The sequence below is a fragment of the Nematolebias whitei genome, chromosome 6 (genome assembly GCF_014905685.2).
Source record: "Nematolebias whitei isolate Nwh7 chromosome 6, NemWhi1, whole genome shotgun sequence".
Taxonomy (NCBI): domain Eukaryota; kingdom Metazoa; phylum Chordata; class Actinopteri; order Cyprinodontiformes; family Rivulidae; genus Nematolebias; species Nematolebias whitei.
In genome coordinates this window covers 634,203-648,952 of record NC_056503.1, presented here as the reverse complement: position 1 = coordinate 648,952, position 14,750 = coordinate 634,203, and the positions used below count along the sequence as shown (strand labels likewise).

Genomic DNA, 14,750 nt, shown 5'->3' with positions numbered 1-14,750 from the left:
AAAGCCTGCTGCATGTAAACGCTCATCATGAACAGATTGTGCCCATGTAAACAATACATTTGAATTATTCAAACAGAACACATTTCAATCCGGTCAAAGAATTCTGCGCATGTAAACATAGCTAATGGGAGTAATACCCCTTTTCCACTGTCACGGCGCGGGTCGGATATTTCCGGCTTGACGCGCATTTGAGATATTTTCCACTGTTCCTGGGACCGGCTTGCCTCCCTAAGTTCTGGCCCGGCTTCTCAAGGGGTCCAAGCGAGCCGAGCCGTGACGTCAGAAACACTGTCGGTCACTGAATGGTCGGGGGGAGGAGTCTGTTGAGTCTTTCCAAACAACCCGATTTGCCATTTTTTCTCTCCCGCTTGCTATTAGCGATAACTCGAGGAGCGTATCTTTTAGTATTTTGAAGTTATACAAAAACAATAATATCAAAACCGTGGTCAAATGCAGAAGTGCAGGTGTTGTTGTACTTGGTGGCCGACGAAAAAAGTCAAAGCGAGCTAGATGGAGCGACTGGAGGGTGGTTTGGACACGGCCACTGCTCTACTTGAATCATTTATAGAAGATGGTGAGTGTTTTCTAACTTTGAACATATTTTAAGTTACTCATCCCATCGGTTCTGAACATATTTTTAACTAACAAAAGAGGCTGACGCCATAATAGGACAACATCGGTGCTACGATGCTAAGCTAATTTGCATAAACGCTAATTGTCCTCCAGTCCCGTTTCTCACTGCATTTTATCCAGAACGTATTTCAGCGCGTGACGGTTCATCTCTAAACTCCACATTAAACCCTCCAAGCCTCCCGGCTGCTGCTCCTGCTCCATCAGTGGAGTCTGCCAAATCTGTGCTACATCCCTTCCATACAAGCATCTTGGCAGTTCATGAAGATGACACTCCACTGACCCAGTCCATCAAAGTCTCCATCCTGGACTACCTTCATGAGAAATTTGATGACCCTTCCACTGACACCCTTCTGGACATGGCATCATTAGTTGATCCCAGATTTAAAACAACGTACATTACCACAGAGAAGTTGGAGGAAATTAAGGTCGTTTTCACACTAGATAGTCTGGTAGACTCGGTTCGGGACCAATATTCATGAGCTTTTGTTTACATTTGAGCTGGTGCGTTTGCATTCACACTGCACTGTGCAGTCGAGTCAACCTGTTGAACCAACCTATTCCCCCGCTCGCCTGTGGGGGTGCTGCACCAAGAACTACTGAAAGAAACGACACAAAAACCTCTGAAGACACGTCTTCTTCTTCTTCTGTAAATAAAAACAAAAACGAAGTGGCATCAAGTTTTAGCAGTTTTAGGAGTTATATTTTGTCATTTTTCAAAAATGGACTTAGCATGAGCAGAAGATGAGACAGAAGACCATGGAGAATATTGTTTTCCACACAAGGCAGCTGACGGCTCCATATAAGGGAAAAGCAATGCGTGTTTGTTTACCCTGTGGAGCGGGGCTTGGTCTGTTTACATTCACACTGTACTCGAACTGCGCTGGAGTTCTCTTCTACCGGACCGAGACCTAGGTTTTAGCCCGGGCCAGAGTTCGCCTTTTTGTTCCGTGACAGAGTTCGATGGATCGTTCACACCTCCCTAAACGAACCGGACTTTCAAGGAAAACGAGCTAGAGTTCGATTAAAGTGGACTAAACAGGGCTGGTGTGAATGCACCCTAAGAACAGAGCCATAAAGGAGATGGAGGCAGATGTCATGCTGTCTGATCATGGTGCTCCAGGTTCGCCTGCTTCACAGCCCAGTGAAATGGAAGTGGTATCAGAGCCAGATGCACCAAAAAAGAAAACACTTGGAAGTTTCTTTAAAAAGGCCAAAACATCCTCTTCCAAAACAGTGTCATCACTTAGACAATTAATGGACGCAGAACTTTCTGCCTACTTGCAGTCTGTGAATGCAGACAGTGAATCTGATCCACTGCTGTGGTGGAAAGGCCATGAAGAAATATTCCCACATGTGAAACAGATGGCAAAAAAGTATGTGTGTACCTGCTACTAGCTCCCCATCAGAAAGGGTATTTAGTACTAGTGGAAATGTGGTGACATGTCATCGGGCCTCCCTCAAACCTGAAGCTGTTGACAGGCTTGTGGTTTTGGCACAGAATCTCAAAAAAACCTATGAACCTTTTGCATCAATGAGACCTATTCAGGGGTATTAATGTCACCATTTGGACATAAGCCTCTTTGAATTCAACTTAGCATCATTTCCTTTTTTACCACTTTGTGTGGTGTGTGTTTAAAATCTAACACACAGAGTAATTAAGATTTAAATTATTTTGAGATGCTCTAACACCTGTGATAAAACTGTTCTTGTACAGGGATTTTGCAGATATTGCCTGAACTTGGCACCATTTACCAGTTTAGCACTTTTTGTGTTTTGTTGTTCAAAATTTCCAGCATATGCAAATTGTTTAGAGAAGCTCTGATACCTGTGGCTGTTCTGGGTCAGTTGATTATATAGTCACTATTTAAACGTTTATTTTTGTAATCTGGACTCATCAGGTTTTTTAATTTTACAATTTTTATGCAAAAAGCACTAATGAGCGAGCACCTTTTATTCAGCCAGCAGGTTTATTTTTCATTGTGGATTTGTGCTTGGTGTACTTTTTTTGCTGCTAAGGTGTTGTTTATTAAAGGTATAGTGTGAAGATGATTTGTGTTGTAGTGAGCTAAGGCGTTAACTTCACTACTAATTAATTATTCTTAAAGCTAGTTCAAGCACAAAGAATATTAATTGTTTAATTACAACGGATTATTTTCTTTTCCGAGTTAAATATCTGCCATGTGACCAAGATAACTGTGAGGATTGTTTAATCAGTGACATGAGACGCCATTTTATCTTTGACCCATCAGAATAAATGTGGTCATTTATTTAACAGAATCAAAATTTAACATCAAAACATGTACACATTGGTTTGCTGATCTGTTTCTGATTAATAAACTTGGCAAGCTTTACTAACAAGACAACAGGACATTACTGATTGAGGCTGATTCATCTCTGAAGGCATCTAGCTTGATTTACTGGCGAATAGAAAAGTTTAAGAGGAGAAATAGATTTAAGGAGAAAGTTTTAGATGGATGAAAGTTATGTGTGGAACCAGAACATTGCACCCTTCCTCCGACATCCAGCTCAGCTTTCCGGTACACTTCAGGACGTCAACGGCTTGTTACCTGAGATGGTGGATACCTCCACTCCGGAACAGAAGTCCATTGGTACACTCCCTTTTCAGCGTCTCCGGTTAAAGTAGCTGGGGGTCATCAGAAATCGTGAAGAAGTACTCGGTTCCACCGAATAAGCTTCCTTAGAAGTGGAGCATTTACTGCTCGGGTTGAGTCACAGCCAAGGCAGGCTGTGACTACGCTGGACTGGAGAGACCTTTGGCACATGGTCAAGTCCATCCGCTACTTAGTTGAGTCTCATCTCTGACTGAAAGTTCCAGCAAGACTAGAAAAGACTAAGACTCGTGAAGACTAAGACTGAAGACTTAGCCCTAAGACTTAAGACTCCGACTGAGTTCCAGGACTGACTAGTTCTAAGAAGTGTTGCCTTTTTAAAGGGGTATCCATTTCCTGTTACGTGGTACTTCCTGACTGGTTGAAACAACCAGCAGGGGTGTGGTTCTAGTGATGTTAGAGGGTCACTAGAAGTCATGAGACAGCAGGAATGTTTAAAAAAATGGTTAGTACAGACAGGAAAATATTATGACGAGGTGAGACAAAGCAGGCGCCAGTTGCTCTTATTTACTGTCTGCGAGTTTTAAAAACAAGACACTTCGTTCTAATAACTCGTCTCTGACTTTCGACCGACATGCAGTCCACTACCCTCATTCAGACAGAAGACTAAATGCACACTTACTTCGTAAATAGGCATTTAACTGTATGATCAAAAATCTGATGAGGTTTAAAAATCATTAATACTGTTTCACAGTTGATTTAAATGAGTGGTTCACTTCAACATTTAGAAATGGTATGAACTAAACACACTTTGGATTATCAAGATATTGTAAAATAGTAATGATAATGTAAAAAGAAGAGTGTTCTTTCAATTGATTAATTCAGGATAAAGTTAAATAGTCTCTTGATGAGATAATTTGTATTTCTGGATTCAAATCAATGAAATAACAGTTCCTGTCCCCTGAAGGTCTTCAGAGACAGGTTGAGGTCGGAGGTCTAGCTCACTACAGTGTGCAACTGATGGTTACAATAGAACATTTTAAACTTGTTCTGATTTTGTATTCAAATAAAAAAAAAAACATCAATCAATGGTCTGTTTGAATAGAGTACACCAGTGCAATTTTAAATACTAGTTTAAAGTAACACTGGAGAATATTTATAAATATTGTGATATATATCGTGTATCGTGATATAGCAAAAATAATATCATGAAATTAGATTCTCCTCATATCGCCCAGCCCTAGTTCTGACTTGGCACTATATAAATAAGCTGAACTGAATTAAATCTCATGAACCAGATTCTACAAACGCATCTATATTTAAATCTAAAAAAGTTAAGTCTGGTCTTCTAGTGTAGAATCTAAGAAACTTTATTAATTTGATAATCTGTTTAATGAGGCCAAAAGCAAATGTATTTTAACTTACAAACAACTGTGTTCAACAGAACTTGTTTTAACAGATTCTGAGAAGTGATTGAAGCTGACCTGTACTTGTTTAAAAGTACCAGGAATTTCTGGGCGCAAGATCAACCGTTGAATAAGACAGTTTTCCATCAAAACTGTTTTGATAACTCAGAATTGTTTTAGCAACGAGTACTGGGTTTATGTCAAGCTGACCTAAGAAGAATTTGTTATTCTCAAAGCGTTTTCCTAAAATGAGAAAGGACTGATAAAGTGTTATACAACCTTCTGACTTCTGACGTCAATGGAAGGTATAAAACAAGATACTGTACTGCATTTAGACGGGGGTTCTGCCTTTTGAGGTCCCGGAGGTATCCCTGTCTGTTCGGCCTACGGGCTAAGCTTCAAATAAGCCCCCATTTGCTTTCAAACAGAACCAAGGTGTCTACTGTTTTCTTTAATGAACCCAAGTACTGATGTAGATGCTACTACACTGGTGTAGATGAACATATATCTGTGAAATATTCATAAATTAAACGGATTCATTCATTTTTCTGGACTGAGTTCTATTGTGCATTGAATTATTTGTGACGTGAGACGTTAATTTTCTTTGACCCATCAAATGAATGCGGTCATTTATTAACAGAATCAAAGTTTAACATCACACATTTACATTAATTTGGCAAATTGATTTCAACAACAGCTTAATTAATTAGCTTTACAGTTAAGAAAACCATACGGCAATGATTTCCTCACTTCAAGCATTACAACAGACATTTCTGAAAATATCTGGATTAATTACTAGCAAGATAGAAGAGTTTAAAGATGGAAATGAAGTTTAAATTGAGAGAGATGGGTGAGGGAATTTGTCTGTCATAACCAGAACAACACGCTCCTTTGGACCCAGCTTAACCAACGGTACACTTTGCGGTTGAAGATCGACTCTTTTACCTTTGCAGACGATAGTTCGGCCTCGGTGTAGAGTTGTCTTTCAACGCTTTACAGCGTCTCCGTAAGGATAGTAGGGAAACGTTCGGAGCCGTGAGATCATCCCAGAACAGACTTCTTCATAGTTCCTCTGAACTTCTCTCGTTCAGCTCAGTTGCAGTTGTTCTCCAGCATTCTGAACTCTGCATTCTCTCTCCGCACTCTACTGCACTCTCCTGCACTCTACTGGAACTAGGAAGTGTTGAACCTTTTAAAGAGGTCACTTCCGGTTCCTCTGAGAGCTTCCTGATTGGTCGATGGACCGAACAGGGGTGTGTTTTAGTGATGTAAGAGGTTATTAAAAGTCAAGGGAAAAAGATTAGATTGTTTAAGAACAGACAGAAGATGTTATGAAGATCCCGAGACTTCGTGGAGTCAGTTCTATCATATCTTTCTGTAAAAGTTAAACATGACATTTCTTTCCAGTAAACTTACAGTTGACCGAAACTTGACCTTTGACCAACTTACACTTGCTCATTTCAGACAGAAGATCAAGAAAATTGAATAATTACTCTGTAACAGACCTTAACTTGATTTCTACTTTGAATGAGGATTAAAAATTCATTAATACTGTTTCACAGTTGATTTAAAATGAGTAGTTCACTTCAACATTTAAAATGGTTTGAACTAACACACTTTGATTATCAAGACATTTGTAAGATAGTAATGATAATAGAAAAAGAGAGTGTTCTTTCAATTGATCAGTGCAGGACACTTAGAAAGTCTCTGGATGGACTTGATTTTGTGTTTCTGGACTCAAATCAATGAAATACAGTTCTTGTCCCAGGAAGGCCCTCAAGGTCAGGATTTGACCTGAGGCTTAGTTCACTACAGTCCCCCTTTGGAAATCATCGCCTGTCCATGGGGATGAATTCCAACATGAACTTACGCCTTCGAATGTCCTTGAGTTTGATGTAATCCAGCAAGGAAAACAAAAGTCAAAGGAGGTAATCCCACAATGTTTTTGGTAATTCCATTGTGTTGATGGTAATTCCATAATGTTGTTGGTAATTCCATTGTAGCAATGCTTTAACCCCTTGGAAACAGAGTCTGTAATCCATTGGAAAAGTCATATAATCCACAACGGTAAATCCACAACGAATGGAGGTGTTGATTGATCAGCATACAGAGGGGTTCCCTTGGATTGAACTGAAGATGCGGCCACTGGATGAAGATTGGAGACCAACGTCAGGATTGCAGGTCTCCTCCAGCGAAGGTCGTCTCTGGGCGACGTCCGGTCGATGCCGTTCTGGTTCAAATGTGTCATGCAATTATGTGGTTTAAGGTGGGCTTATGAAGGGATTTTACATAAGGCCTTAACCTATATGCACCTGGTGTGTGAGCTATTATGATTGGGAACAGCTACAGCTACCAGTTAAGGGGTGGAACATGCTGAAAAGGGTAACTATAGGGGTCTATACCTATAGAAGAGTGTTCCAAACTATTTTTCCATTCCTAACTTGGTTTAAGTTAGATTAGTTAGTTAGTTAGCCTCTGGATCAGGTTCCAATTAAATTCTTGTCTCTTAAAACAGCCCTGCTGCTGGCTTAACATCCGCTAAGAGGGTGAGTGATTATCTGCCTTCTCTGTCACTCCGTCATGTCTCAGAATTCAGGCTGACGGCAGCTCAGCTGATTTAAGACCAAATCCAGCTTTATGCCTAAAACATCACAAGCTCTTTTAAATCAAGAGTGATATCGTTGACGGGGTTTTCCCTTCCCCCCACAAATCAGAAGAAGAAGCGTTTTTCCATCTTCTCTGTCCGGTGCGGGCGGTGACGTGTTACATAGCACGCACAGCTGCAATGTGTCAAACTCAACATTTGTTGTGCCTTATATAGAGATGCAACTGAAGGTCACCCGTTATCCACCCAGCGCTTGTCACACTGGATGTGTGAGGCCATTTCTGAAGCCTACAGAGCATCAGATTTAGATCCTCCTGTCAACCTCAGGGCACACTCGATCAGGGATATTGCATCTTTGACTGCCTTGCATAATGGTATGACAATGCAGGACATTTTGCACTGCGGCCGCGTGGTCAACACCCTGCTTATTTATTCACGTTTATCTACGTGATGTGATGGCCTGTTCCATGACACATTCTGTCCTTAGTGTTTTACAGAATGAATATTGTTGTTTCATGGAACTCCGTTTAACTCACATCTGTCTGCATGCATTAAAGTGTGAGATGTTGTTATCAGTCACAAGTTGTGATTGTTATTTTGGTTCTATTGTCACTAATCAGTTCATGACTATTGTTACCAATCAGTTCATTTGATTAATAATCAGTTCTACTGTTATTATTAATCTGTTTTTACTGTTCAGCCGTAACCAGTTGGTTCATGGCTCTTTTCAGCATATTTTCCCTCCTCGTTAAAATTTTTCCGGGGCATTCATGCATTCAGATTGCATAGTTATACAACATGCGTCTGTGCATGGCACACATAATTACACAATGTGTAATTACGTACATGGGGAGCTGAGTGACGAGACGTTTTTTTGGGCAAGCTTCCGCTTCATACGGTGTTTGAATGGACCCAGTGAGGCGAAGACCACATCTGCTTCGCCCATAACCCATCAGTGACATCCTCAAAGGGCGAAGCTTATACGAAATAGAACGTTGGTTACGTACTGTAACCCCAGATTCGATGAGTATAAGCGTAGCCCTTTAAGCGTCAGGCCTCACTGGCTCCTAAATGGCTGAAGAAAAGTTATTTGGGAGCCGATTACCCGCTCTTAACGTAATTTATACGGACCGGGTGGGGCCCACACAGCAGGTGGGCGTGGACTAAATTTTTTAGTGTAATGCTTCGCATAACAGGATAAACCCATCAGCGACAGCCTTAAAGGGCTACGCTTATACTCATAGAATCTGGGGTTACAGTACGTAACCAACGGTCTCCATGCAGCATGGAGAAGTGGGCGTGGCTGAGAGTACAGCCGGAGGCAGAGAGCTGAAATCATGACATTCAGTGCTATTTTTTAGAGCATTTAGAGTTTAGAAACATTGTTTAGAATATTGCAAGAGTGTAGGAAGGGTTTAAAACGCCTTTATATACACCGGCGTCTATATATAATATATATATATATATATAAATAAACTACTACTTACTACTTGTACTGTTCCTACTTAGCAGTTTTTCACTTATTGAGGGGCTTCAGGGTACGGATCCCCCACAATAAACGAGGGACTACTGTACTTCTACAATCACAGATAGTGATAAAAGGCACATTGACTTTAATAAAAAATAAATAAATAAAATAAAATTTCTTGTCACTGAAACCAGAAAACTACATTTTATGTGGTGGATGTTTAAAATGACATTAAAGCTGAGAAGAGAAATAAGATTTGACCACATGGGCAGATCAGAACAGGTATAACTTATTACTAGAGGTGTAAATGGATACTTATCTTAAGACATAATTTGATGTCTGGTTTGTTTAGTGATTGTCTGATTTTTGTTTTCTATTTATCGAGTTATTTAGTTAGTTAAAATGTCCATGAAGAGTAAAACTAGCTTTTCAAAATATATTTAATTTACAGTAAAAACAGGATTTACTTGATGTGTGGGTAATTCATTATATCTAAGCCTTAAAGGCCATTTGAAAAATATTAATAAAAAAAGGTTATTTCTTATTTTAAAATAAACTCAAAGGAAGTGTGAGGCTGTATTCACTATTTCAATTTTTCTCAGGGTCTGATTATCCAACAAAAGCAAAAATGAAAATAGAAAATCCTCTCTCACTTCTTTTACTGTATATTACATTAATAATCTGGCATAAAATATTAATAATTATAGTTTATTCTAATAATAATTTATTAAATATATTTATTTTGGTGGCGCACAGAAGTGTAGTGTCTTCTCATGCTCCTGGGATTAAGCCTTATTTGAATTATTTTAATTCCTATAAGGCTGTTTTAGGCACTAGTTCAGTGCTAAATTCATGGCTCAAGTACAGCTCAACCGAACTGATGGCCATCAGAGACAGTTCGGTTATTAATAAATCACAGGCTGAAATCTGCACTCGGCAGCTCCTGAGGACAATAGAATGGTGCAGCAAAGTGCGTCTACTCACTGGACAACAAAGTGGACTTATTACATCTGAGGATGAGTGTTTCTACAAAGATGAAGAACTGTGCTGTTCTTTGCCTAATGGAAACCTCGCTTAACAATAACATATTGGACTCAGCCTTCCAGATCAACGGTCCTCAGTTATTCAGAGCGGACCATGACCATTGATCGGGTAAAACATGGAGGGAGGACTCTGTATGTTCGTGAATGACGATTGGTGTAAGAAGTGTGGACAGGTAAAAATCTATTGCTCTGAGGCGATAGAACTTATTATTGTGAAATGTTGGCCGTACTACCTGCCACGGGAGTTTATAACAGTGTTCGTCACCATTGTTTACATCCTGCCAGGTGCTAATGCTAACAAAGCATCAAAGGAGTTTTATGACACCATTAGCTCACTGCAGATACAAAGATAGAGTGCAGATACAGTGCATTACGAACTACAACAGGGTTGTAGTCAGGGATGCACAATGCCCAAGGGACCCCTCACTGCCAGATGCACTCAATAAGTTCTATGCTCGCTTTGAGGATCCAATCACCCCAGCATCAGACTGTTACAATATGTTTGGACTTATACCACAATCCGATGGCATGCCCCTCTGTGTGACCACAGCAGATGTGAGGAAGACCATCCTGGGAATCAACCCCCATGACAACGACTTGATCTACTTCACCCAACTTCTACTTTTCTGAAAAGAGTGACTAAAGTTTGATTTGTGTATGTGGTATTTCAAATTTATGATGTAAAAAATAAAAAAGGGAATCAACCCCCATAAGGCTGCAGGCCCTGGCAACATCCCAGGATGGGTAATGAAGGACTGCGCACACCAGCTGTCTGAGGTGTTGGCAGAAATCTTCAACACCTCACTGTCAATGGCATTTATCCCCATTTGCTTTAAGACCACCACTATTGTCCCTGTACCCAAGTGCTCCACAGTGACAGGCTATGTTCCCACAGTGACAGGCTATGTTCCCTCTAAGCTATATGCCTGAGCAATCACGCACTGCTCATACATTCTCTGCTCACAAGAAAATCTATGCTGCACAGTTGTGAACTGGCTACAAGACTCACAACTCTCACAACCCACGTGTCCTCTTCTCCACCCTAAACTCTGTTCTCCACCTCACTGAACCATCACCCCTGGAAGCCTCGACTGAGCTGTGCGACAACTTCTTACATTTCTTTTTGGAAAAAATTGCGACCACCAGGGCTCTCATTTTCCCTCCAACTCATGACCCATCCATCCCACCTCAATCTGTAGCTCCTTTTGACCACTTTGAACCCATCACTCTATCTTCTCTAGAGCAGGTCATGTGTAACTTGAAACCTTCTGGCTCCCCCTTTGATGTGGTCCCCCCTCGACTACTAAAGGAGGTGTTTCCTACTCTAGGTCCGTCCATTCTTGCCATAGTAAACAGTAGTTTATTCACTGGCGTGGTGCCAAAATCCTTTAAACATGCTGCTGTCCAGCCTCTCCTAAAAAAAAAACCTTGACCCCTCAGTCCTTTCCAACTTCCGGCCTGTCTCCAAACTCCCATTTGTTTCAAAACTACTGGAGAAAATAGTCGAATCCCAGTTGAAGTGCTTCCTGGAGGATCACGCCATCTTAGAGCTATTCCAATCTGGCTTTAAACCTGTCCATAGCACTGAAACTGCCCTGCTGAAGGTCTTTAACGACATCTTCAGATTCACAGATACCGGTGATTCTGTGCTGCTTGTCCTGTTGGACCTCACAGCCGCCTTTGACACCATTGACCATGAGATCCTCATTGCTAGGTTGGAGCAGTGGGTGGGCGTCACAGGATCAGCCCTCAATTGGTTCAGATCTTACCTCACTGACAGATCCTTTTGTGTCTCCATCAAGGATTTTAGTTCCGCAGAGGCAAAGCTTAAATGGGGGGTTCCGCAGGGGTCCATCCTGGGTCCCCTCCTATTCTCTTTATATCCGCTGCCGCTTGGTGCTATTTTACGGAAACACAACATGCCCTTCCACTTCTATGCCGATGACTGTCAAATTTACTTCCCCCTAAGACACAATGGTACATGCTCTATTCAACCGCTGCTCAACTGCCTGGCTGACATCAGGGACTGGATGGCTTTAAACTTCTTAAGTTTCAATGAGAAGAAGTCTGAAGTCATGTTGTTCCCTCTCAACGACACGATCACAAACCACTGCATCGACCTTTCCGCTCTAACCCTGTCAGAAAAACAAAGAGTCACTAATCTGAGCATGATAATGGACCCTTCCCTGAAACTTAACAATCATGTAAACATAATCGTTAAATCATGCTTCTTCCAACTGAGGCAGCTGTCTAAACTGAAGCCCATATTAACCAAAAATAACCTGGAGACAGTAATACATGCATTCATTACATCTAGGCTTGATTACTGCAATTCGCTCCTGTTTGGTATCAGTCAGACCTCCATTGCACGACTACAACTGGTCCAGAATGCAGCAGCCCGATTTTTAACCAGTACAGGCAAAAGAGAGCACATTACACCAGTTTTGGCCTCACTGCACTGGTTACCGGTTCACTTTCGAATCCAATTCAAAATACTCCTGTATGTCTACAAATCACTGAACAGTGTCGCACCCCCCCCCATCTCTCTGATTTGTTACAACCGTATGTCCCACCACGCATCCTGAGGTCAGCGGACCAGTTGCTCCTCACAGTTCCTGGAACTCGTCTTAAGCGCAGAGGTGACAGGGCCTTCTCTGTAGCAGGACAAAGACTTTGGAACAAGTTACCTCTGCTTGTCAGACAGGCCCCCTCCCTCTCGGTTTTCAAGTCCCGTTTAAAAACTCACTACTATTCAATAGCTTTCAACACAAGATGATCTGTGTTTTGATCCTGTATGCTCCACACTGGTTTGCCGTCATTATCTGCATCGTTTTTTGTCCATATATACTGATTTACGGCCGGACCGGAGCAGAACCGGGCCAGGGACAACTTCAGCCTATTCGTCTCTCATGCTGTGGAGCGCCGGAGCCGGACTGGAGCAGAACCGGACCAGACCAGTGACGACTTCAGCCTCAGCCTCTCCAGTCAGTCTCGTTTTTCACCGGGGGTGCCTCTCGTGCTGTCGGGTGCGGAAGTGTCGTGCAGTGAAGCGGAGGAGCAGCGTGAAGGAGCAGCGTGAAGGAGCAGGGTTGCGTGGTGCTCGAGAGAAGTTCGGAGTTTGCATCGGAGTTGCTGCAGGCCTCCATCCAAACTTACCTGGATAATAATTAATTTTATTGCGGATCACGCTGTTGGCCCCTGTTAACCTGAAACGAGCTAGTACCATGCCTTTCACTTCAGGAGGATTTTCTGGCAGCTCGCTCTGCTATTTGCAGCAAATTATCTGTTTCCGTTTCGGCCTGTTGATATTGGACCCAGCTTCTGTTTCCCATGAGAGCATCCATCCATGCATCCATGCATCCATCCATCCATCCATCCATCCATCCATCTTCACTGGGGGGCAGGAACCCCCCTCAGCCCAACTCAAACTGCAGTTGGGCCACCTCAACGGGTTTGTTTGCCCATTTGAACTGTGATGTTTTATGGTCTGAGACTTTTCTGCATCATTCACATTACTGTCACTATTTTCAGTTCTCAGATTATCTGGAGTCACCGAATCTTGTTAATACACCTGAATCTGCCCATCACTGCAACTTTCACTGTTTCTGGGTTCTGAATGATTGCGTCGTCATTAATGTTTCTCATGATTCGATTATGGGGGCTAATTGTCACACTGTTAACTCCTGTAATTACACATCAGTCACAAAAAAATCAAGAAAATGTCTGATAATAATGTTGTTACTGCTCTCAGGGATTCAACCCAACCCTGGACGACCCACTATTTATATGACACCAAATGACTTTAAGAATGTGTCTGGGCTTCATTTTCTGCATGTAAACGCTCGTAGCCTTCTGAGAAAACTTGATGCCATGAAAATTCTGGTCAGTTCTTCTGGGGCAGATGTAATCTTCATCTCTGAAACCTGGCTCAACAGATCTGTACTCAATAATGACCTGGCAATCAATGGATTTAACATCTACCACTGTGATCGTCAAAAAAAAGGGGGGGGCTGTCGCTGTTTACATTGGAGATTCTTTGGTTGCTAGTCCTGTGTCTTCTAAAACAATTCCAAACGAGTTTGAAGCCTTAGCTGTAAACATCACCTTGGAGGCCAGATATTATCTGTAGTCTGTTGTTAACGTCCACCTTCAGCAACACCTGAGGCTCTGTCTACCCTGATGGAATTTCTTGGTAATTTAAAATTCAAAGAGATCCTTTTGGCAGGAGACCTCAACATTGATTGGGGTAAGTCGACCCCCCTCTGTGATAAATTCAAGGAATGTTGCCTGTCTCTCAATCTTACCCAATTGATCAACTCTCCCACTAGATTAAACAAAAACCGTCCTGAAAAATCCTCCATCTTAGACCTCTTTCTAACAAATATGCCTCACAAATTCCCTGGTACAGGTATATTTGCCAATATCTTGAGTGATCATTGTGTGACAGTGGCTTTGAGAGATATTAAACTTCCACCTTCTAAGCCCAGATTAATTCAAAAAAGGGATCTGAAACATTTTTGTGAACAGTCATTCCTCTGGGATCTGTCTCACCTTGACTGGCATTGTATTCTGTTAACTGATGACGTGAACTCCGCTTGGAACTATTTTCATAATAGTTTCATTTATTTTGTGAACAAACATGCTCCTTGTCGTCAGTTCAGAATAAAAGGACGAGACAGCCCCTGGTTTACTCCAGAGCTAGCTGACCTCCTGCACAAGAGAGATCATCTTTGGGCCACAGCGAGAAAATCTGACTCAGACACTGATTGGTTGAGTTTTGACAGTTAAGGAATAAATGTACAACTGCTGTCAAAGCAGCAAAACACAACTATTTCTTATCTCAGACCTCCAAAAATCTAAATGACCCTAACAGATTCTGGAAAACCATCAAATCTCTCTCAGGCACCCACCAATCATCTGACCTCCCATCACAACTTCTCGTTAACTCTGTTCGTGTGTCAAATAAGCATGAGATCCTGAACTGTTTCAACAAACATTTTGTTGCTTCTAGTTCTTTATTTGACA

At 41.7% G+C, this 14,750-nt stretch overlaps 1 protein-coding gene across 2 annotated transcripts in view; it reads right to left on the bottom strand.

Moving 5' to 3' along the window:
• tpst1 (tyrosylprotein sulfotransferase 1) overlaps positions 1–14,750 on the bottom strand; it is a 127,591-nt gene that overhangs the window by 45,174 nt on the left and 67,667 nt on the right. The gene's annotated exons all lie outside the window — the stretch shown is intronic.